General features: G+C 47.3%; 1 non-coding gene across 1 annotated transcript; it reads right to left on the bottom strand.

Moving 5' to 3' along the window:
* Positions 1 to 5,349: 5,349 nt before the first annotated feature.
* Positions 5,350 to 5,422, bottom strand: trnaf-gaa (transfer RNA phenylalanine (anticodon GAA)). Its single transcript has one exon. It is a non-coding gene; the product is annotated as a tRNA-Phe (tRNA).
* Positions 5,423 to 22,138: the final 16,716 nt, after the last annotated feature.

Here is a 22,138-nt window from a genome sequence, read left to right as displayed (position 1 = left end):
CTCTCTTTCCCCTCGGCCATAAAGAAGTTCTCTTCTTGTACAATGAGGTGATAGCCGAGCGGTAGACTATTAATCCAGAAACTCAGCTGATGTTCTGGGTTCCTGGATTCGAATCCTGCCAGGGCAGATGATGGAATTTGAACTCAATAAAAAAAATCTGGAATTAAGAATCTAGTGATGACAATGAAACCATTGTTGATTGTCGGAAAAACCCATCTGGTTCACTAATGTCCTTTAGGGAAGGAAATCTGCCATCCTTACCTGGTCTGGTCTACATGTGGCTCCAGAGCCACAGCAATGTGAACATAAGAACATAAGAAATAGGAGCAGGAGTAGGCCATCTAGCCCCTCGAGCCTGCCCCGCCATTCAATAAGATCATGGCTGATCTGGATAGTGGTTTAGTTCCACTTACCCGCCCGCTCCCCATAACCCTTAATTCCCTTATTGATCAGAAATCTATCTACCTGTGACTTAAACATATTTAACGAGGTAGCCTCCACTGCTTCAATGGGTAGAGAATTCCAGAGATTCACTACCTTCTGAGAGAATGTGGTTGACTCTCAACTGCCCTTGGGCAAACTAGGGATGGGCAATAAATGTTGGCCAGCTAGCGTTGCCCATGTCCCATGAACAAATAAAAAAATAAGTCCAATTTCCCTTGAAATTTCAAATGGGATCTAACTGTGTCATCCTGTCAGCAAGTGCAATACAGACCTTAACACATCTCTGCGTGAAAACATTTCTCCTCATTTGCCTTTTGGTTCTTTTCCAATTATTTTCGATAAGAATGGAAGATAGAGGAGGGAAAGTATACCAACCGATCCCTCGAGCCTTCTCCATCATTCAGTCAGAACATGGCTGATCTTCTGTCATAACTCCACTTTCCCAATGGATTCCCATATCACTTGATTCCCTTAGTGCCCAAAAATATATTGATTTCAATCTTGAATATACTCAACAACTGAACATCCACTGCCCTCTCGAGATTCACAACACTGAGTGATAAACATTCTCCTCACCTCAGTCCAAAATGACTCCTTATAACAGTTTTCTTTACTCCTCTCTTTAAGATGATTGGTTGGCTGCAGTTCCATTGGGTACCAAGAAGTTAACATAGAAACATGGAAGACACGAGCAGGAGGAGGCCATTTGGCCCTTCGAGCCTGCTCCGCCATTCATCACAATCATGGCTGATCGTCCAATTCCATGGCCTGATCCTGCTTTCTCCCCATAACCTTTGATCCCCTTCGCCCCAAGTACCATATCCAGCCACCTCTTGAATACAGTCAATGTTTTGGCATCAACTACTTCCTGTGGAAATGAATTCCACAGGCTCACCACTCTTTGGGTGAAGAAATGTCTGGCCTCCCCCACCATTGGGAACATCCTTCCTGTATCTACCCTGTCTAATCCTGTTAGAATTTTATAAGTCCCTATGAGATCCCCCCTCATTTGTTGAATTCCATGAAGTAAAGCTTTGTGTGTGAGCAGAACATAGGTTCAATCCAACTATTTATTTATTAGTGTCACAAGTAGGCTCACATTAACACTGTACTGAGGTTAATGTGAAAATCCCCTAGTCGCCACACTCCGACGCCTGTTTGGGCACACTGAGGGAGAATTTAGCATGGCCAATGCACCTAACCAACATGACTTTCAGATTGTGGGAGGAAACCGGAGCACCCGGAGGAAACCCACGCAGACACGGGGAGAACATGCAGACTCTGCACAGACAGTGACCCAAGCCGGGAATCCAACCCGGATCCCTGGCGCTATGAGGCGTCGATGGTAGTCGTGATGTGGAGATGCCGGTGTTGGACTGGGGTAAACACAGTAAGAAGTCTAACAACACCAGGTTAAAGTCCAACAGGTTCATTTGGTAGCAAACGCCACTAGCTTTTGGAGCGTGCTGCTCTTTTGGAGCACGCTCCGAAAGCTAGTGGCGTTTGCTACCAAATAAACCTGTTGGACTTTAACCTGGTGTTGTTAGACTTCTTGCTATGAGGCAGCAGTGCTAACCACTGTGCCACCGTGCCGCCCCATGCAGAAGGCACTGGAGTTGAGCCTGATTGTTTCCTCGTGTGATGTTCATGCAGATACCTTTGGCAACACAAGTCACCAGGAAGCAGGCAGGTAGGAGTCGTGGCTGAAATACATATCCTGCAGCAAGTTTACTCTGAAAAATGAATCAAGCCCTCTTTCCCAATGGCCTAAAGTGGTCTGTTCTCTCATGCAAATGTTCATAATATGATGCCCTACAACTCACTTTACAGAGTGGGCTCTTCAAGGCTATTGTTTTCTTGATTGTCTTCCACTGTCTGAATGCATTGCTGCTCTGCCGGTTTCTAATCTTCACTTCCAAACCCGGGCAGAGGATGTTATCAGGTTATGGCTTTTGGTTGACAACCTTGCCCCTCACTGGCTTCCATCGGAAATCTATACCAAGTTGTGTGTGATTTTCCAGCTGTTTAAATGAACAGTCAGGAACTCGTGCATACTAAATGTTCTGATCGCACCAGGGTTCTTCCTCTTTTGACTATGGAGGACAATTCTCAACCCTTCGATATAATCCTCATCCCTTTGATACAATTTCCGGGGTAGATGAGGGATGAGGTGGGGAGGGAGGGATGCGTCCTCTCCTAATATTTTTTCCTCCAATATGAATTATGTTCCCCTCCTCCCCCTCACTCTGAATTCCAAAACAATACCAGATGTCTCTCTTAACTCATCATGCATTGGTCCAGCCTCTCCAAGAATTTTCCAGATCTTTCCAGACCTTTTATTCCATCCACTGCCTCGACCAACAGTCGTTAAATCCTCATCTAATCTGGCCCCTTCCTCGCAAAGTCTCTCTTGGGGAGAAACAACTCGGGCAGAAGGAGGAGGGGTGGGACGGAGAGGGGTGAGGGTAAGGGGGGAGAGATGGAAAGCAGAGGGAGGGGGGAAATTTTGAATTGGGAAGAGGACATAAGGGACGGAGTAAGGAGAAGATGGAGGTGTGAGGGCGGGGAAAGAGAGGGAGGAAAGAGGAGGGAAGGGTTGGAGAGGAGGCGCAAAAAGACATAGTCCGGAATGTTACGGCCGTTCATGCTAATGGGATTTTCCCATCCCGCTGAAGTGAATGGAAATTTTGCTGGACATCAAATTCTCTGCCTTCGCTGCACTAGGAGCGTGGCATGAACGGCCGGTAAGATCGCACCCCATAAACACACATGACATGACCTCTTGTCTCTAATCGATCAATCATGTCAAGTATCCATAGAATAAAACTGCTCAAAGAAAATGAAAAGGTAAACTCCATTTTTTAATACCTGAGTTTTCTCTTCAGTTCTTTGTAGAGGCGTCCTGCAAGGAGATGGATCTTCAATCCTTGGCGACTTGAGGATAATCCTGAAGAGTTGATAACCTTTGCCCCTGGCTGCTGACCCCATTGCTCTGATGGGTTTGAGACAGCACCCAGAATTCTTTGCTTCAGGGCTAACTTTGCCATGGCAGCAGCAATGGCGCCTCGGATAGAATATGGGAGAGTACACATGAAAACTGAGCTCGTCAAGATTCCCTTTAAACCTCTGCACCTCAAAGTCTATTTGTTTAGTTGTCTTTTACTTCATGCTTATTTTGCATCACCCTCCAAACCCCCCTCACCACCCATAAACGTTAAAAATCCCATCATAAAATCTTAACAAGCTGACCAGTTCACATAATCCCCAATTAGGTTGATGGTTTAAACAGCAGCTCTCGGAGTAACAAGGGCCCTCTTTTTTTTGTATTTATTTAGCTGCCTTTAAAATGTTCGAACTAAAAGGGCGATCGCAGCAGTCCCGTCTGCGTTTGATTACAGGCAGGGGGTTGATACAGGTTATTGCATTTTTCGGATGCCACGGCAACAAACTTTATTGAAGCATTTCCTCGATTCGAATGAAAAAGGGATGTAGTTTTGTGCTGTGTGGCTTTGAGCAGCAGGGCAAACAAATGGAGGAGGCTTGGTGTTGCAACAGCTTGTGTCTCCCTGCAGCTGAAAATGAAGGGTTGTAACAGGCCCACAGGAGGCCTGTGCCTCCCTCAGAGGTCGGGGTGGAGTGGGAGCGGGTGGGGGTGGAAGGCTAGGGGGATGGGGAGAGGAGGAGGAGGTGGTGTTGGCCTCCTCTGGTGCGGAGGCCGAGCAGACTGGGATCTACAGGCATCCGAAAGGCAATGGGGAGAGCCTCACTTTGTGAAAAGCTGGTGTTAAAATGGAGAGAGCTGTGTGCTCGATGAACAAAAGCGGGGGAGGGGATATGGCGGGGGTAGCACCGGGCCAAGAGAAAGAGGAGATTTATAGCTCAGAGTAAAAGCAACAAGTTCTGCTCTGCTGGCCTTGTTTATACTGCACACGGGTCCTATGAAGGTTCTTAACAGCAGGAGTCTTGGTGCTATGATTAGGATGACTGGAGAGCTCTCTTAACTGACTGGTAAGCTCAGTATTGTACAGGATTTCATCCAGTAACATAAAGCAGGGGAGTTCAAACTGCACTCTATGGGCCCCCGGCCCTCCAGCACCCACCTCCCACCACCACAATCCCATCTCCCTCCTCAAAAGCCCCGACAACAAGGCTTATATTTCTTATTTGGTGTTCCCAGCTTCACAGAGACCTGCCTGGCACCCCCAGAGAAATTCAAAACTAGCCTTGAAAATTACTTGCTGCCACAGTCCCAGAGGCTGCTCTCTCCCTTTCGAGAGGGAGAGCTCACTGGTGATAACTTAACCTGATGCTCAGCACCCTCAGGTAGGGGGCAAGGTTGAGAAGGCAGGGCCTTCGTGGATAATCTCAGCCGGTACGGGAATTGAACCCGCACTGTTGGCGTTGCTCTGCATCATGAACCAGTCATCCAGCCAACTGAGCTATACCACCCCTTCTAGCCTTGATAATAGACCCTGTGTCAATGGGAGCTGATTGCAACGGCAATGGAAGCAATTGATTGCGTAAATTGGACATTTACTAAGAGTCAATGACTTTTCATAGAATAGAATTGCTACTGTGCAGAAAGAGGCCATTTGGCCCATCGAGCCTGCACCGACAACAATCCCACCCAGGCCCTATCCCCATAACTCACCTATTTACCCTGCTGATATCCCTGAAACGAAGGGGCAATTTAGCATGGTCAATGCACCTAACCCGCACATCTTTGGACTGTTGGAGGAAACCGGAACACTCAGAGGAAACCCACGCAGACATGGGGAGAATGTGCAAACTCCATACAGACAGTGACCCAAGGCCGGAATTGAACCCGAGTCTCTGGCGCAGTGAGGCAGCAGTGCTAACCACTGTGCCACCGTGCCGCCCTTAGAAAGTCAGCATGTGGGCTCATGCCAAAACCCTGGATTGAACCAGGGACCTTTCGATCTTCAGTCTAACGCTCTCCCAACTGAGCTATTTTGGCCTGCACTTGGGCAAAAGACTTAGAGTACAAAAAAGTGCAGTTTGGAGCAGTGGCAAGTTTACAAATGACTGAAAGGGTACTTGAAGGTTGAAGGTGTGCGTTTGTTCTCTACTGAATTCCAGAGTAATGCACAATCCCCCACTCTGCCGTCAGAGAGTTTGAGTTTGGACAACCCACTTTTCCAGCATTTGGAACTGGCCACAATTTTCACCTTCCTGATCAAACCTAATTTATCCCGGAATTATTGGAGACATTTTAAAATGTGAAAATTAATACATTGTACAGACTACATTGTACAGACTACAAGAAGTCAACTAAAAGACTAACAGCATGCATTAAAATAATGGAGAGAGAAACAGTAAATTAACTTGTTTATTGTATAACTGCGGACAAGGTTCTGTGTTACATCCTGTGTTACATTTTTGAACCTTCTTTAAAATTAATCCTCTTCAATGAGAAATAAACATGAACGCACAAAGTAACCATGTAAAAACTATTTGCAAAATTGGGGAATTAAAGGCATGGAAAATGGAATGTTGCATTCTCTGATGGGTCTAACTGAAGGTGGTCTTATCAATGAATCACGACACAATTCACATTTCTCTGTGGATAATGACCAGTGTAATGTACTCCATAAGATCATACTCTATGGTATCAAAGGGCAGTATGGTGGCACAGTGGTGAGCACTGCTGCCTCACAGCGCCAGGGACCCGAGTTCAATTCCAGCCTTGGGTCACTATGTGGAGTTTGCGCATTCTCCTCACGTCCGTGTGGGTTTCCTCCGGGTGCTTTGGTTTCTTCCCACTTTCCCAAGGTGTGCACGTCAAGGAAATTGGCCATGCTAAGTTGCCCCTTAGTGTTCTAAGATGTGTAGGTTAGGGGGATTAGTGGGTTAAATATGTAGCGTTATTGGAATAGGACAGTGGTATGGACCTGGGTTTGATGCTCTGCCGGAGAGTTAGTGCAGTCTCAATGGGCCGAATGGCCTCCTTCTGCACTGTGGCGATTTTATGATTCTGCAAGGGTCAAGAGCCCTTAAAAGTTCTCAAAGTTGATTTCTAATCCCTTGTTCCTTCCTCCCACTCTGTAACCCCCTTCAATTCTGTAACTCCCTGAGAGCTTAGAGACCCTAATTGTTCCCTAAGAACCTTGGAACTTGGGGAAACTATAGTTCCCTTTTACTTTCTCCATGGATACACCTCAGCCAGTAAGAGTTGACTTGCCAACCAATCCTTATCTCCTGAAGTATAAATTGTTGTTATTGTTTGAAATTTGGCAATCTTGCACTTGTCCTGATGGGTGCAAGATGCCTCTTTTCAGCAGATCTCCAATTCTGTAAGCCTACTTGTGACACTAATAAATAAACTTTAAGAACTTTTTAAAAATTTCAACTTGTTTCAGGCCTAACTTTGGGCAGCTGGGTTTTGAGGTCCCCATTGTGAAGCCCACAGGAACACTGTATTTTATGACCACTGGAGGAAGCCTGATGGGGTGTCTGGAACATTCTAAAAGAAAGTTAATCACCATCATTGCCATCGACAGGGACAAAGATGTTTTGTTCCTCCAGTAGTGAGGCTAAGCTCATGCTGATCTGAGTGCACAAGTGCAGAGATGGGATGACCACGATAAAGACTTAAAGGGGACGAAAGTAAATCTGGCAGCTAATGGAATGGATAAATACTTTTCCAGCACTGCTTTGGGGCTAAGAGGTGCAGGAACGCTCCCCAGGTTCAATGTCAAACCTGTCAATCACTCCAGTGATCTGGCCTCCTCACGATCATTGACGCATGTATCATGATCACTGAGCCCCCACATTCCCTGACGACTAACTCTTCCCCCCTGCCACAGTCCATCCCTCCCTCCCTCCAACCACTTCCTGACTAGAGTAAAAGTTTATTTATTAGTGTCAAAGTAGGCTTAAATTAATACTGCAATGAAGTTACTGTGAAAATCCTCCCGTCGCCACACTCTGGTACACTGAGGGAGAATTTAGCATGGCCAATGCACCTAACCTGCACATCTTTTGGACTATGGGAGGAAACCTACGCTGGCACGGGGAGAACGTGCAAACTCCACACAGACAGTGACCCAAACCGGGAACCAAACCCGGGTCCCTGGCGCTGTGAGGCAGCAGTTCTAACCACTGTGCCACCGTGCCACCCATCCCTGTCTGATTTCTCAAATTCTATCTCCATCCCCGATTTATCTCTGACGTGACTTCATATGGTCACCCCCCTGCCGACGCTCGAAATCTGTAGGCACCACCCATCCCCCCCACCTCCCTCACAATCTATCTCTTCCCTGAACGGCAGGGAACCTGCTAAAAATCCATGGCATGCCAGCCAAGGTTTGAAATGGACCCATAAGCCTGTCAATCAAGCTGGCTTCTGGGCAGGGAACCTGTTAAAAATAAACATTCATCACCATGGAATTAAAACTCCACCGCCCTTGGGAACAATTCCCCATCCCCCCAACCGCCTTAGGATTCCCATCACAAGTCAAAAATGGGGCCAAAACATTTGATACATTCTTAATTCTTTCCAGAATTCTTTTTAACCACCTATTCTATCATCAGAACTGATGTGATTGCTACCCTGGCTATATGGATACTGATAATATTATACCTGCTGGTATTGAGTGCAAGTATCAATGGTATTCCTTACTAACGGCAACAGGAGCTCAAGAACAGTTGAGAGGAGGTCCCAGCATGGCTCAGCCAAACAATGAACTACATATTACTCAGCCACACAGGGAGAGAATGGAACTAGTTGAACTATTAGCCTTGACTTGGCTGCTCTTAACTACAGGCAGAATTGAGGAGCGGATAATTGGACGCAGTGACAGCTTCCACATCCACTACCCCATCAGGCAACACGTGGAAGTCTGCGTGTAGTAAGGTTGGTAAAATCAGGGCAAAGTATGACTTACTGCTATGGTAAGAAGTTTAACAACACCAGGTTAAAGTCCAACAGGTTTATTTGGTAGCAAAAGCCTCAAGCTTTTGCTACCAAATAAACCTGTTGGACTTTAACCTGGTGTTGTTAAACTTCTTACTGTGTTTACCCGAGTCCAACGCCGGCATCTCCACATCATTACTGCTATGGTGCCATTGCTGGTCTCATAGGCCAAACTCAGAGAGAAAGTCCACATGGAGATGCTACTGAGGCACTTGGTGTATATCCCAGTGTGGGTGGTGGTGTGGCATGGTGGCACAGAGGTTAGCACTGCTGCCTCGCCGTTCAATCCTGGCCTTGTTCACTATCTGTGTGGAGTTTGCATGTCCTCCCTGTGTCTGCGTGGGTTTTCTCCGGGTGCTCTGGTTTCCTCCCACACTCCAAAGATGTGCAGGTTAGGTGGATTGGCCGTGCTCAATTGACCCTTAGTGTCCCAAGATGTGGAGGTTGGGGGGATTAGCGTGGGATTACGGGGGTAGGATCTGGGTAAGATGCTCTATCGGAGAGAGTCAGTGCAGACTCGATGGGCCAAATGACCTGCTCCTGCACTGTAGGCTTTCTATGATTCTATGACTCTACACCTTCAGTAAAACCAACCCTTAAAAAAAGTAAATGGGTTAAAATATTTTGCAGCATGAAAACCTATTTTCAACTCACAATCTGATTGGACCATTGTACTAAATATTCCCATTGGTCAACTCAGCAGCACCAACGGGCGGAGTTTGGTTTTGGAGGTTTGGAATTGGCTCGGGGTCTGACCATCACTCCTTTGTTACTATCACCGACTCAAGAACAACTTCTTCCCTGCTACCATCAGACTTCTGAATGGACCTACCTCACATTAAGTTGATCTTTCTCCACACCCGAGCTATGACGTAATACCACATTCTGCACTCTCTCCTTTCCTTCTCTATGAATGGTATGCTTTGTCTGTATAGCGCGCAAGAAACAATACTTTTCACTGTATGCTAATACATGTGACAATAATAAATCAAATCAAATCGAATCAAGAGTGCATATGCCAGTCAAGGCAAGGTCTTGGTGTGGCTTTTGGAACCCTGAATAAGAGCAGAGTGACTCATTAGGATCAACTGTGAGTATGTCCAGTCTTCTGGACATGGGTATTTGCCATGCAGTGATGCCTGAGGAGTCAGGCCACACGCTCCTACTCTCCAACTGTGCGGGCTCTGGTACTAACCTTGTGTGGACTTGGGCCACCTGTGGAACCTCAGCAGTGCGCTTAGCACTGGGCTACATGCCTGTTTAACTAACTTAACAGGCAACGTGAAGTTTGCTTGCTGCCTGTACCACTATGATCAGGCAGGGGTTAGGCTGTACCCATTATGATCAGGCGGGGGTTAGGCTGTACCCACTATGATCAGGCAGGGGTTAGGCTGTACCCACTATGATCAGGCAGGGGTTAGGCTGTACCCACTATGATCAGGCAGGGGTTAGGCTGTACCCACTATGATCAGGCAGTGGTTAGGCTCTACCCACTATGATCAGGCAGGAGTTAGGCTGTACCCACTATGATCAGGTGGGGGTTAGACTGTACCCACTATGATCAGGCGGGGGTTAGGCTCTACCCACTATGATCAGGCGGGGGTTAGGCTGTACCCACTATGATCAGGCGGGGGTTAGGTGCACACCCCACGCCTGTGCCCGAGTACCGGCCTTACCAAATTATTCCCCATCCATTTAACCAAGCCTTTCATCAACTGTCCAAATATTTCTTTATGGTGCTTGGTGTCAAACTTTGTTCGACAATTATTCCCGTGAAGCAAATAATGGCAGGGTGGCACAGTGGTTAGCACTGCTGCCTCACAGCGCCAGGGACCCAGGTTCAATTCCCAGCTTGGGTCACTGTTTGTGTGGAGTCTGCACGTTCTCTCCATGTCTGCGTAGGTTTCCTCCGGGTGCTCTGGTTTCCTCCCACAGTCCGAAAGGCATGCTGGTTATGTGCATTGGCCATGCTAAATTCTCCCTCAGTGTCCCCGAACAGGCATCAGAGTGTGGCGACTAGGGGATTTTCACAACACTTCATTGCAGTGTTAATTTAAGCCTACTGGCGACACTAATAAATAAATAGTTGGATAACCTATAATAAATAAACTTAAACTTGGGGAATTTTACCGTGTAAAAGGTACAATATAAATTTTTGTTACAACGGTTAAAGACAATTTTAGCCACAACCCAATCAGAATAGCATGTCTTTCTTTTTTTTTAATGATCTGATTAGACAATTCCACTGTGTGTTTGTGAAAGAACTTCTCTTATCTGGAATCCATTTGACAGGCTGCTACATGTCAGCCCTGATCAATATATGTTCATTCGGGTCTGCAATCGGCAATCTAGAGATCAGATGCCAACCTCTAATCCGTGGAGCTCAACCGATTGCTGTTCTATGAAGGTTATTACAGCCGTATTTATGTGAGAACGGTTCAAGAATTGGTCCAAAGCACCTTGTTGCCAATCCAGTCTGTTCAGCTGAGATTTACAGCTGTTAACTATTGTAAAATATGCTTAAGTTGCAGCTCCGCACAGGTTTTTTTTATGAGCTGCAAACTTCAGCGCATGATTTATATTCCACGAGAAACACTTTTGCGACTGGTGTAAAAATCGGAGTTGCGTTTTCGGCGTCTGAGTGACTGGAGCTTTGACCTATTTGTTGTTCTTTCACCATCTACTCCACAAGGCAAATACAGACACCTGTCCGCTTAATTTAAAGTGGAGGCGTTCTTGCTGCCTGGGTTCTGTATGAGCCTCTTGGACTCCAGGCTCATTAATAAGAGGAGTAAGCTTCCAAACATTCAGTTTGTTGCTCTGCGTTTGAGTTCTCTCCATTTATCATTTAGATTCAGTCAAGTTGACAATTCTGCTCTGAACTTCATGGAATCCATAGAATCCCGATAGTGCAGGAGGAGGCCATTCGGCCCATCTCGTCTGCACCGACCACAATCCCATCCAGACCCTATCCCCGTAACCCCACTTATTTACCCTGCGAACCACCTGGCACTCAGGGGCAATTTAGCATAGCCAAGCAACTTAACCCTGCACACGTTGGGAGTGTGGGAGTAAACCGGAGCACCCGGAGGAAACCCAGTTAGACACGGGGAGAATGTGCAAACTGCACACAGACAGTGACCCAAGCTGGGAATCGAACCCGGGTCCCTGGCGCTGTGATGCAGCAGTGCTAACCACTGTGCCACCGCGCCGCCTCCAGAATCTCTACAGTACAGAAAAAGGCCATTCAGGCCCTCAGGTCTGCACTGACTCTCCGATAGAACCTCCTACCCAGCCCCATCACCCCATCCCTTAACCCCACATATTTACCCCACTAATTTACCTAACCTACACATCTTGGAACACGAAGGGGCAATTTAGCATGGTCAATGCACCTAACCCGCACATCTTTGTAGTGTGGGAGGAAACCGGAGCACCCGGAGGAAACCCACGCAGACACGGGGAGATTGTGCAAACTCCGCACAGACAGTCACCCAAGCCAGGAATCGAACCCGGGTCCCTGGCGCTATGATGCAGCCGTGCTAACCACTGTGCCGCCGTGCCAGCCTGCAACTAACGTCTTTAACTAACAGCTTTATGGGGCATGGAACTTTATGGCCCCACCATGGGGAGGGGGTAGGTGGTGGGGGCGGGGCGGGCGGGGGGGTGGAGTGGGGGGGTGCGGTGGGGGCAGCTGTAAAGGGCAGAGCACCGTTCAAAAGTCCATTGACTTCAGCGGAACCAGAAAAGCCCCCCGGCAGGAGGTACTGTAAATGTCTGCTGTAGTTTCATTGAAAATATAAACATGCTTTCCTGATAAATGTCTTAATTTTTGCCCCAACACCATATTGCCACTGATGTATAATACAAAAATTAATGTTATGGTACGAAAATCATACTGGTTAATCAGTTATTCATGTACTAGCCAGCATGTACAGGTGTGATGTGCAGGTTAGGTGGATTGGCCATGCTAAATTGCCCTTTAGTGTCAGGGGGACTAGTTAAGGTAAATGCATGGAGTTATGGGGATAGAACCTGGGTGGGATAGGGGTTGGTGCAGACTCGATAGGCCGAATGGCCTCCTTCTGCACTGTAGGATTCTATGATTCTATGTGAGGGCGAGTACACAAGGAGTCTATGTGTGAAAATGAGATGAAGAAGGCAATTTGACCATTAGCAGTAGCAGTGGGTCACCTGGTCAGGTCATTCATTCAGAGCGCTGGATTTCTGTCTGTTGTTTTCTGATTCTTACCACTTCATTGGGCGGCACAGTGGCACAGTGGTTAGCACTGCTGCCTCACAACACCAGGGACCTGGGTTTGATTCCCGGCTTGGGTTACTGTCTGTGTGGAGTCTGCACATTCTCTCCGTGTCTGCCTGCGTTTCCTCCAGGTGCTCGGGTTTCCTCCCACAGTCCAAAGATGCGCGTGTTAGGTGAACTGGCCGTGCTAAATTGCCCCTTAGTGTCCCAGGGTGTGTAGGTTAGGGGGATTAGCGGGGTAAATACGTGGGGGTCATAGGGCTAGGATCTGGGTGGGAGGCTCTGTTGGAGAGTCGGTGCTGACTTGATGAGCTGAGTGGTCTGCACTGTACAGATTCCATGATTCAATGAAAAGCAAAAAAGCTGATAAATTGCTGAAGAAGACACGTTCAATGAACAAAGATCTTTGTTTCTCTCTCCAGATCTGCTGCAATTTTACCTCCACTGAGGTATTTTCAAAGATTATTGGTTCTGTTGCTGCGTTTGTGTCTTGATGCCATTGATTTGTACTGAGGGATGGTTGCCCTCTGGTCCCTCCCACCCAAATGGCCAGTCTTAATGTGGGAGACTAGGCCCTGAGGGCTGTCAGACCTTTCTCATCTGGACGACACTAAAATCAAGCTCAGGCACACATACTTCATAACAGGATGGGGTGGGGGGTGGGGTGGGGGGGGGGGGGGGGGGGGAGCGCAATCGAAAGTTGGAACCCTGGCTGATAATTCTGTTCCCAATTTCTCAGGACACCATTTTGCCGTCCCGCCCGCCATGGGAATTGGAGCGGGTGAGGGACGGACCATGAAGATGTCCATTGACCTCGGGCGGGATCTTACGGTTTCAAGATGAACTAGGCCCTAAAATCCCGCCCTACATCCAAGCACACCACTGCTAAAATCACGCCGGCTCAGATTGAGGAATTCAGTTAGACCTTAGGCGAGAAAACCCAGTACCCTGTGAGTCATATATTTACCCACCGTGTCACTGGGGGATGTTTTCAAATTTTATCATGTGAAATCTTGAGGAAGTCACGTTCATGTCGACATGTTTTAGTGGACTATGTGAGTCATGGTCCCAATAGTTACCTTCACTTAAAGGCATTTCTGTAAACAACTACCTTCTTAACAACACTAACTCGACAACGTACCTGCAATTATAACCCTCTGAATGCTTGATATTAAACTGATGGGATTTGCACTGCATGGAGTGTATTTTCCTAATCTTAATGTGATTTTTTTGAGGTGATGTAAAGTTTCCGCTGAGTTGACAGAACTCTCGGCGGACTCTCTGGACTCTGAAGTGCTGACAAGCCTGGGAAGAAACAGCATTAAAAATATGACGTTGGTCTGTATATTGATCTCTGTTGGAGGCACATCGAGAAGGGAGCATGTGTTTGAAACACTCTGAGTTATTTAACTGGATCAGAGTTTCAGATAATGAGAACTCACATTTTAACAATGAATCAAAATATGTGGCATGCACCCAGCGAGAGGGGAATTCCAGGACTGACCGGGCACTCGACACTACCTCATCTGTCCTCGGGTGCTGGAAAATGCCAACGTAGCAAATGGTACGCATGCGAAAGTCAGGGAGCAGAATGGAAGGCACACGTTGACTGGTAGGTGCATTGAGGTTGGAAGGCCCCACATTGCATTGTAATGAGCTCTGACCATTACAGTCAGCTGGGCCTCCATTTTGTCAGACTCCTGGGTGACCCCATTTCAGGGCTGGTGTTCACTGGAACTGACCTCCACCCCCCCCCCCCCCAACTGCCACCCCCTCCAACTGCCACCCCCTCTCCCAACTGTCACCCCCTCTCCCAACTGCCACCCCCTCTCCCAACTGCCACCCCCCTCCCAACTGTCACCGCCTCTCCCAATTGCCACCCCCTCTCCAAACTGTCACCCCCTCTCCCAACTGTCACTCCCTCTCCCAACTGCCACCCCACCAATTGCCACCCCCTCTCCCAACTGTCACCCCCTCTCCCAACTGTCACCCCCTCTCCCAACTGTTACCCCCTCTCCCAACTGTCACCCCCTCTTCCAACTGCCACCCCCCCAACTGCCACCCCCGCTCCCAACTGTCACCCCCTCTTCCAACTGCCACCCCCCCCAATTGCCACCCCCTCTCCCAACTGCCACCCCCTCTCCCAACTGCCACCCCCTCTCCCAACTGACCAATCTCCCAACTAACCCCCTCTCTCAACTGACCCCCCCTCTTTCCCAGCTGACCCCCTCTCCCAACTGCCACCCCTTCCCACTAACTGCCACCCCATCCTCCTGCCACTCCTTCTCCACATTGCCCACATTCTCGCATCCCACCAAATTCAGGCCACTGTAATTACAGATATTAATCCACTCTATTGGCCTCAGAGTTTGCCGAATAATTTTAAATTAAAACAAATTAAAGGGATGTTCAAAGTCATCAGGCGCAGGTTCTCCAAATGGCTCAGGGGGATAACCGTACCAGGTGCTGTGATATGGAGTCAAGCAAACCAGGAGGGTTCCAGGTTCAATCCTGGCCTGCACTGAATGATTGGGCCGCAGTTGGGCTATTATGTAAAGGAACGAGGTGATGAATGTTCCTCATCCTCATCATTATTCCATGTCAGCAATTTGGACTCGGTTGTTAATCCCTTCTTAATGGTAGGTTACCCAAGAGTTAGAATCACCGAATCCCTACAGTGCAGAAGGAGGCCATTCAGCCCATCAAGCCTGCACTGACAACAATCCCACCCAGGCTCTATCCCCGTAATCCCACGTATTTACCCTATTAATCCCCCTGACACTAAGGGGCAATTTACATGGCCAAACCAGAGCACCTGGAAGAAACCCATGCAGACACAGGGAGAATAAACTAATAAATAAACTTTACTTTACTTTATTTTATTTTAACTAATGTGCAAACTCCACACAGACTATGACCTGAGGCCGGAATTGAACCTGGGTTCCTGGTGCTGTGAGGCAGCAGTGTTAACCACTGTGCCACCGTGCCGCCCATTGCTGGGCATGTGGAACTTTACAACAAGGTGAGATGTTGTGCCTATGGGAAAGGAAGATTCATTGGAATCTGAATAAGTGTTTGAATATTTCTGGGTGAGTGGGCAGTGAGAATCTCTCTTTAAGGGAAGCGCGATACACCTGCTGCTCAAATTTCCAATCAGTACCGGGCCGCAAGAAATTTGTTCTTTGATAATTAGGAGAAAGAATAGTTGAATAACCACATTTCAATGTTTCGATTCAAAAATAATGAAGGTTGATGTTGACTATTCAATAGAAACGTAGAAAGATTTACAGTGCAGATGGAGGCCATTCAGCCCATTGTGCCTGTGCCAGCAAAAAGGGAGCTGTCTAGTTTAATCCCATCTTCCAGCCCTTGTTCCATACCCCTATAGGTTACACAAGCTCTAATATAATATAAGTGTTTTTTGTTAAATGTGATGAGGATTTCTCACTTCTCAGGCAGTGAGTGCCAGACCTCCCACCATCCTCTGGATGAAATATTATCTCCTCAACTCTCCTCCAATCCTTCTAACAGATGCTTTAACTCTATGTCCACTGCTTAGTGATCTCTCTGCTAAGAGAAATGGTTCCATCCAAACTGTTCTATTGAGGCCGTGGAGAATTTTCCACACCTGAATTAACTCTCGCCTCAGCCTTGTCCAAAGCAAACAGTCCCAGCCTATCCAATCTTTCCTGATTGGCTAACATTATCCATTCCTGGCAACATGCTTGTAAATTTCTTCTCTGCCTTCTTGTAATGTGGTCCAGAATTGTACACAGTAATCTAGCTCAGATCTAAGCTAGAGTTAAGTTTATTTATTATTGAAACAAGTAGGCTCACATTAACACTGCAATGAAATTACTGTGAAAATCCCCTAGTTGCCACACTCCGGCGCCTGTTCGGGTACACTGAGGGAGAATATGGCATGGCCAATGCACCTAACCAGCACGTCTTTCGGGCTGTGGGAGGAAACCGGAGCACCTGGGGGAAACCCACGGAAAGAACGTGCAGACTCTGCACAGACAGTGACCCAAACCGGGTATCGAACCAGGTCCCTGGCGCTGTGAGGCAGCAATAAGAACATAAGAACATAAGAAATAGGAGCAGGAGTAGGCCATCTAGCCCCTCGAGCCTGCCCCGCCATTCAATAAGATCATGGCTGATCTGAAGTGGATCAGTTCCACTTACCGCCTGATCCCTATAACCCCTAATTCCCTTACCGATCAGGAATCCATCTATCCGTGATTTAAACATATTCAATGAGGTAGCCTCCACCACTTCAGTGGGCAGAGAATTCCAGAGATTCACCACCCTCGGAGAGAAGAAGTTCCTCCTCAACTCCGTCCTAAACTGACCCCCCTTTATTTTGAGGCTGTGCCCTCTAGTTCTAGTTTCCTTTCTAAGTGGAAAGAATCTCTCCATCTCTACCCTATCCAGCCCCTTCATTATCTTTTGGTCTCTATAAGATCCCCCCTCAGCCTTCTAAATTCCGACGAATACAAACCCAATCTGCTCAGTCTCTCCTCATAATCAACACCCATCATCTCTGGTATCAACCTGGTGAACTTTCTCTGCACTCCCTCCAAGGCCAATATATCCTTGCGCAAATAAGGGGACCAATACTGCACACAGTATTCCAGCTGCGGCCTCACCAGTGCCCTGTACAGATGCAGCAAGACATCTCTGCTTTTATATTCTATCCCCCTTGCGATATAGGCCAACATCCCATTTGCCTTCTTGATCACCTGTTGCACCTGCAGACTGGGCTTTTGCGTCTCATGCACAAGGATCCCCAGGTCCCTCTGCACAGCAGCATGTTGTAATTTCTTTCCATTTAGATAATAATCCAATTTGCTATTATTTCTTCCAAAGTGAATAACCTCACATTTGTTAATGTTATACTCCATCTGCCAGATCCTCGTCCACTCACTCAGCTGTCCAAATCTCTCTGCAGACCTTCTACGCCCTCCACACGATTCACTTTTCCACTTATCTTTGTGTCGTCTGCAAACTTTGTTACCCAACACTCAGTCCCCTCCTCCAGATCGTCTATATAAATGGTAAATAGTTGAGGCCCCAGTACCGATCCCTGCGGCACGCCACTAGTTACCATCTGCCAACCAGAAAAGCACCCATTTATTCCGACTCTCTGCTTCCTGTCGGATAGCCAATCCCCAATCCACGCTAACACCCTACCCCCAACTCCGTGTGACCCAATCTTCTTCAGCAACCTTTTGTGAGGCACCTTATCAAACGCCTTTAGGAAATCCAAAAACACCGCACCCACCGGTTCCCCTCCGTCAACCGCACTAGTCACATCCTCATAAAAATCCAACAAGTTCGTCAAGCACGACTTTCCCCTCATGAATCCATGCTGCGTCTGCTTAATCGAACCATTCTTATTCAGATGGCCTGCTATTTCTTCTTTAATGATGGATTCCAGCATTTTCCCAACTACAGACGTTAAGCTAACCGGCCTGTAGTTACCCGCCTTTTGTCTATTTCCTTTTTTAAACAGCGGCGTAACATTAGCCGTTTTCCAATCCGCCGGCACTACCCCAGAATCCAACGAATTTTGATAAATAACCACTAACGCATCCGCTATTACCTCTGACATTTCTTTCAGTACCCTAGGATGCATTCCATCCGGGCCCGGGGACTTGTCCACCTTCAGTCCCGTTAGTCTACCAAGCACTACCTCCCTGGTAACGTTAATTGTATTGAGTACCTCTCCTCCTACCAACCCTCTATCGTTAATATTCGGTAAACTATTTGTGTCTTCCACCGTTAAGACCGACACAAAAAACTTATTTAAAGTTTCAGCCATTTCCTCATTTCCCACTATTAAATCCCCCCTCTCGTCCTCCAAGGGTCCAACATTCATTCTTGCCACTCTATTCCTTTTTATATATTTGGAAAAGCTTTTACTATCATTTTTTATATTTAGAGCTAGCCTAGCTTCATAACCTATCTTTCCTTTCTTTATCGCTTTCTTAGTCATTCTTTGTTGTTTCTTAAAGTTTTCCCAATCTTCCGATTCTCCACTATTTTTGGCCACTCTGTACGCATCGGTCTTTAATTTAATACTCTCCTTAATTTCCTTCGTTATCCACGGCTGGTTATCCCTTTTCTTACAGTCCTTCTTTATCACCGGAATATATTGTTGCTGAGTACTGAAAAGGATCTCCTTAAAAATCCTCCACTGTTCCTCAGCTGTCCTACCCGCCAGTCTGCTCTCCCAGTCCACCTTAGCCAATGCAGCCCTCATCCTACCGTACTTCCCTCTGTTCAAACAGAGGACAGTGGTATGGGACCCTACTTTCTCCTCTTCCATTTGTATCAGAAATTCGACCATATTGTGATCACTTGACCCAAGAGGGTCCTTCACAAGAACATCCTTAATTCTACCTACCTCGTTACACATTACCAGTTCTAAGATAACTCGTTCCCTCGTCGGTTCTGTAACATACTGTTCAAGGTAACTGTCCCGACAGCATTCTAAGAACTCTTCCTCCATCCCACCCCTTCCAACTTGAGTCAGCCAATCAATATGCAGGTTGAAGTCCCCCATGATTATTGCCGTTCCGTTTTTGCACGCATCCATTATTTGCTTGTTTATAGCCCTCCCCACCTCAACATTATTATTTGAGGGCCTATAGACCACGCCTACTAGTGTCTTTCTCCCCCTGCTATTCCTTATCTCTATCCATAACGATTCCACGTTTTGTTCCTTAGAGCCTATGTCATCCCTCACTACTACCCTGATATTATCTTTTATTATGTGGAGATGCCGGCGTTGGACTGGGGTAAACACAGTAAGAAGTTTAACAACACCAGGTTAAAGTCCAACAGGTTTATTTGGTAGCAAAAGCCACACAAGCTTTCGGAGCTCTAAGCCCCTTCTTCAGGTGAGTGGGAATTCTGTTCACAAACAGAGCTTATAAAGACACAGACTCAATTTACATGAATAATGGTTGGAATGCGAATACTTACAACTAATCAAGTCTTTAAGAAACAAAACAATGTGAGTGGAGAGAGCATCAAGACAGGCTAAAAAGATGTGTATTGTCTCCAGACAAGACAGCCAGTGAAACTCTGCAGGTCCACGCAACTGTGGGAGTTACAAATAGTGTGACATGAACCCAATATCCCGGTTGAGGCCGTCCTCGTGTGTGCGGAACTTGGCTATCAGTTTCTGCTCAGCGACTCTGCGCTGTCGTGTGTCGCGAAGGCCGCCTTGGAGAATGCTTACCCGAATATCAGAGGCCGAATGCCCGTGACCGCTGAAGTGCTCCCCAACAGGAAGAGAACAGTCTTGCCTGGTGATTGTCGAGCGGTGTTCATTCATCCGTTGTCGCAGCGTCTGCATAGTTTCCCCAATGTACCTTGCCTCGGGACATCCTTTCTTGCAGCGTATCAGGTAGACAACGTTGGCCGAATTGCAAGAGTATGTACCGTGTACCTGGTGGATGGTGTTCTCACGTGAGATGATGGCATCTGTGTCGGTGATCCGGCACGTCTTGCAGAGGTTACTGTGGCAGGGTTGTGTGGTGTCATGGTCACTGTTCTCCTGAAGGCTGGGTAGTTTGCTGCGGACAATGGTCTGAGGTTGTGCGGTTGTTTGAAGGCAAGAAGTGGGGGTGTGGGGATGGCCTTGGCGAGATGTTCGTCTTCATCAATGACATGTTGAAGGCTCCGGAGGAGATGCCGTAGCTTCTCCGCTCCGGGGAAGTACTGGACAACGAAGGGTACTCTGTCCACTGTGTCCCGTGTTTGTCTTCTGAGGAGGTCGGTGCGGTTTTTCGCTGTGGCGCGTTGGAACTGTTGATCAATGAGTCGAGCGCCATATCCTGTTCTTATGAGGGCATCTTTCAGCGTCTGGAGGTGTCTGTTGCAATCCTCCTCATCCGAGCAGATCCTGTGTATACGGAGGGCTTGTCCGTAGGGGATGGCTTCTTTAACATGTTTAGGGTGGAAGCTGGCGAAGTGGAGCATCGTGAGGTTATCCGTGGGCTTGCGGTACAGTGAGGTGCTGAGGTGACCGTCCTTAATGGAGATGTGTGTGTCCAAGAATGCAACCGATTCCGGAGAGTCGTCTATGGTGAGCCTGATGGTGTGATGGAACTTGTTGATGTCATCATAGAGTTGTTTCAGTGATTGTTCACCATGAGTCCAAAGGAAGAAAATGTCATTGATGTATCTAGTGTATAGCATCGGTTGAAGGTTAGTTGTAAGTATTAGTTGTAAGTATTCGCATTCCAACCATTATTCATGTAAATTGAGTCTGTGTCTTTACAAGCTCTGTTTGTGAACAGAATTCCCACTCACCTGAAGAAGGGGCTTAGAGCTCCGAAAGCTTGTGTGGCTTTTGCTACCAAATAAACCTGTTGGACTTTAACCTGGTGTTGTTAAACTTCTTACTGTATTATCTTTTATTAACAGAGCTACCCCACCACCTTTTCCTTCCTGTCTATTCTTCCTAAATGCCTGATACCCCTGGATATTCATCTCCCAGTCCTGGTCTCCGTGCAGCCACGTTTCTGTAATGGCCACTAGATCATATCCATTAGTGCTGATTTGCACCATCAACTCATTAACTTTGTTCCGAATGCTTCTTGCATTCAGGCAAAGTGTCTTTATTCCAGCTTTTATCTGGACCCGATTTGATGAAACGCAATCAACCTCTCCCTCGCCCTCTACTCCTTTAACTACTTGAATGCCCTCATTCACTTGCACTCGCTCCCTCTCCTCTACCATTGATTTCGTAGCAATGCCACCGTGCTGCCCCGTGATGGTGACTCACTTGGCATGGATGGTGCACATGTTGATGTTCTTAAAGAGCCACACCAGGTAAGCCTCACTGGTCTCCTGCAGGACCATGATGGCCGTGCTTTTAGACCGTTTGAGCATAACGCCCTTGCTCTTGTATCCTCAGCCTCAGCCTGTACAGGAAAGTATCCTGTATGCCTTCCGGGCTACATTTCCTCTCTGTCCTGATTGCCACATTTAGGGATCTATGGACAAAGTCTCCAAACTGCCTCTGTCTAAGAGTTCTCTCATTTTTTCATAGAATCATAGAATCTATGGCACGGAGACAGGCCCTTCGGCCCAAACTAGTCTATGCCGACCAAAATGCCTATCTAAGCTCATCCCATTTGCCTACATTTAGCCTTTATCCCTCTAAACCTTTCCTATCCATATATCTGTCCAAATGCCTTTTAAATGTTGTCAATGTCCCTGCCTCAACCACTCCCTCCGGCAACTCATTCCACACACGTACCACCCTCTCCGTAAAAAAGGTTGCTCCTCAGGTTCCCATTAATTCTTTCCCCTCTTAACTTAAACCTATGCCCTCTGGTTCCCGATTCCCCAACCCTGGGAAAAAGACTGAGTGCATTCACCCTATCCATTCCTCTCACGATCTTACGCAACTCTATAAGATCACCCCTCAGTCTCCTACACTCCAAAGAAAAAAGTCCTAGCCTATCCAATCTCTCCCT

This window comes from Mustelus asterias, chromosome 11, assembly GCF_964213995.1.
Source record: "Mustelus asterias chromosome 11, sMusAst1.hap1.1, whole genome shotgun sequence".
Taxonomy (NCBI): Eukaryota; Metazoa; Chordata; class Chondrichthyes; order Carcharhiniformes; family Triakidae; genus Mustelus; species Mustelus asterias.
This window is presented reverse-complemented; position numbering and strand designations above follow the sequence as displayed.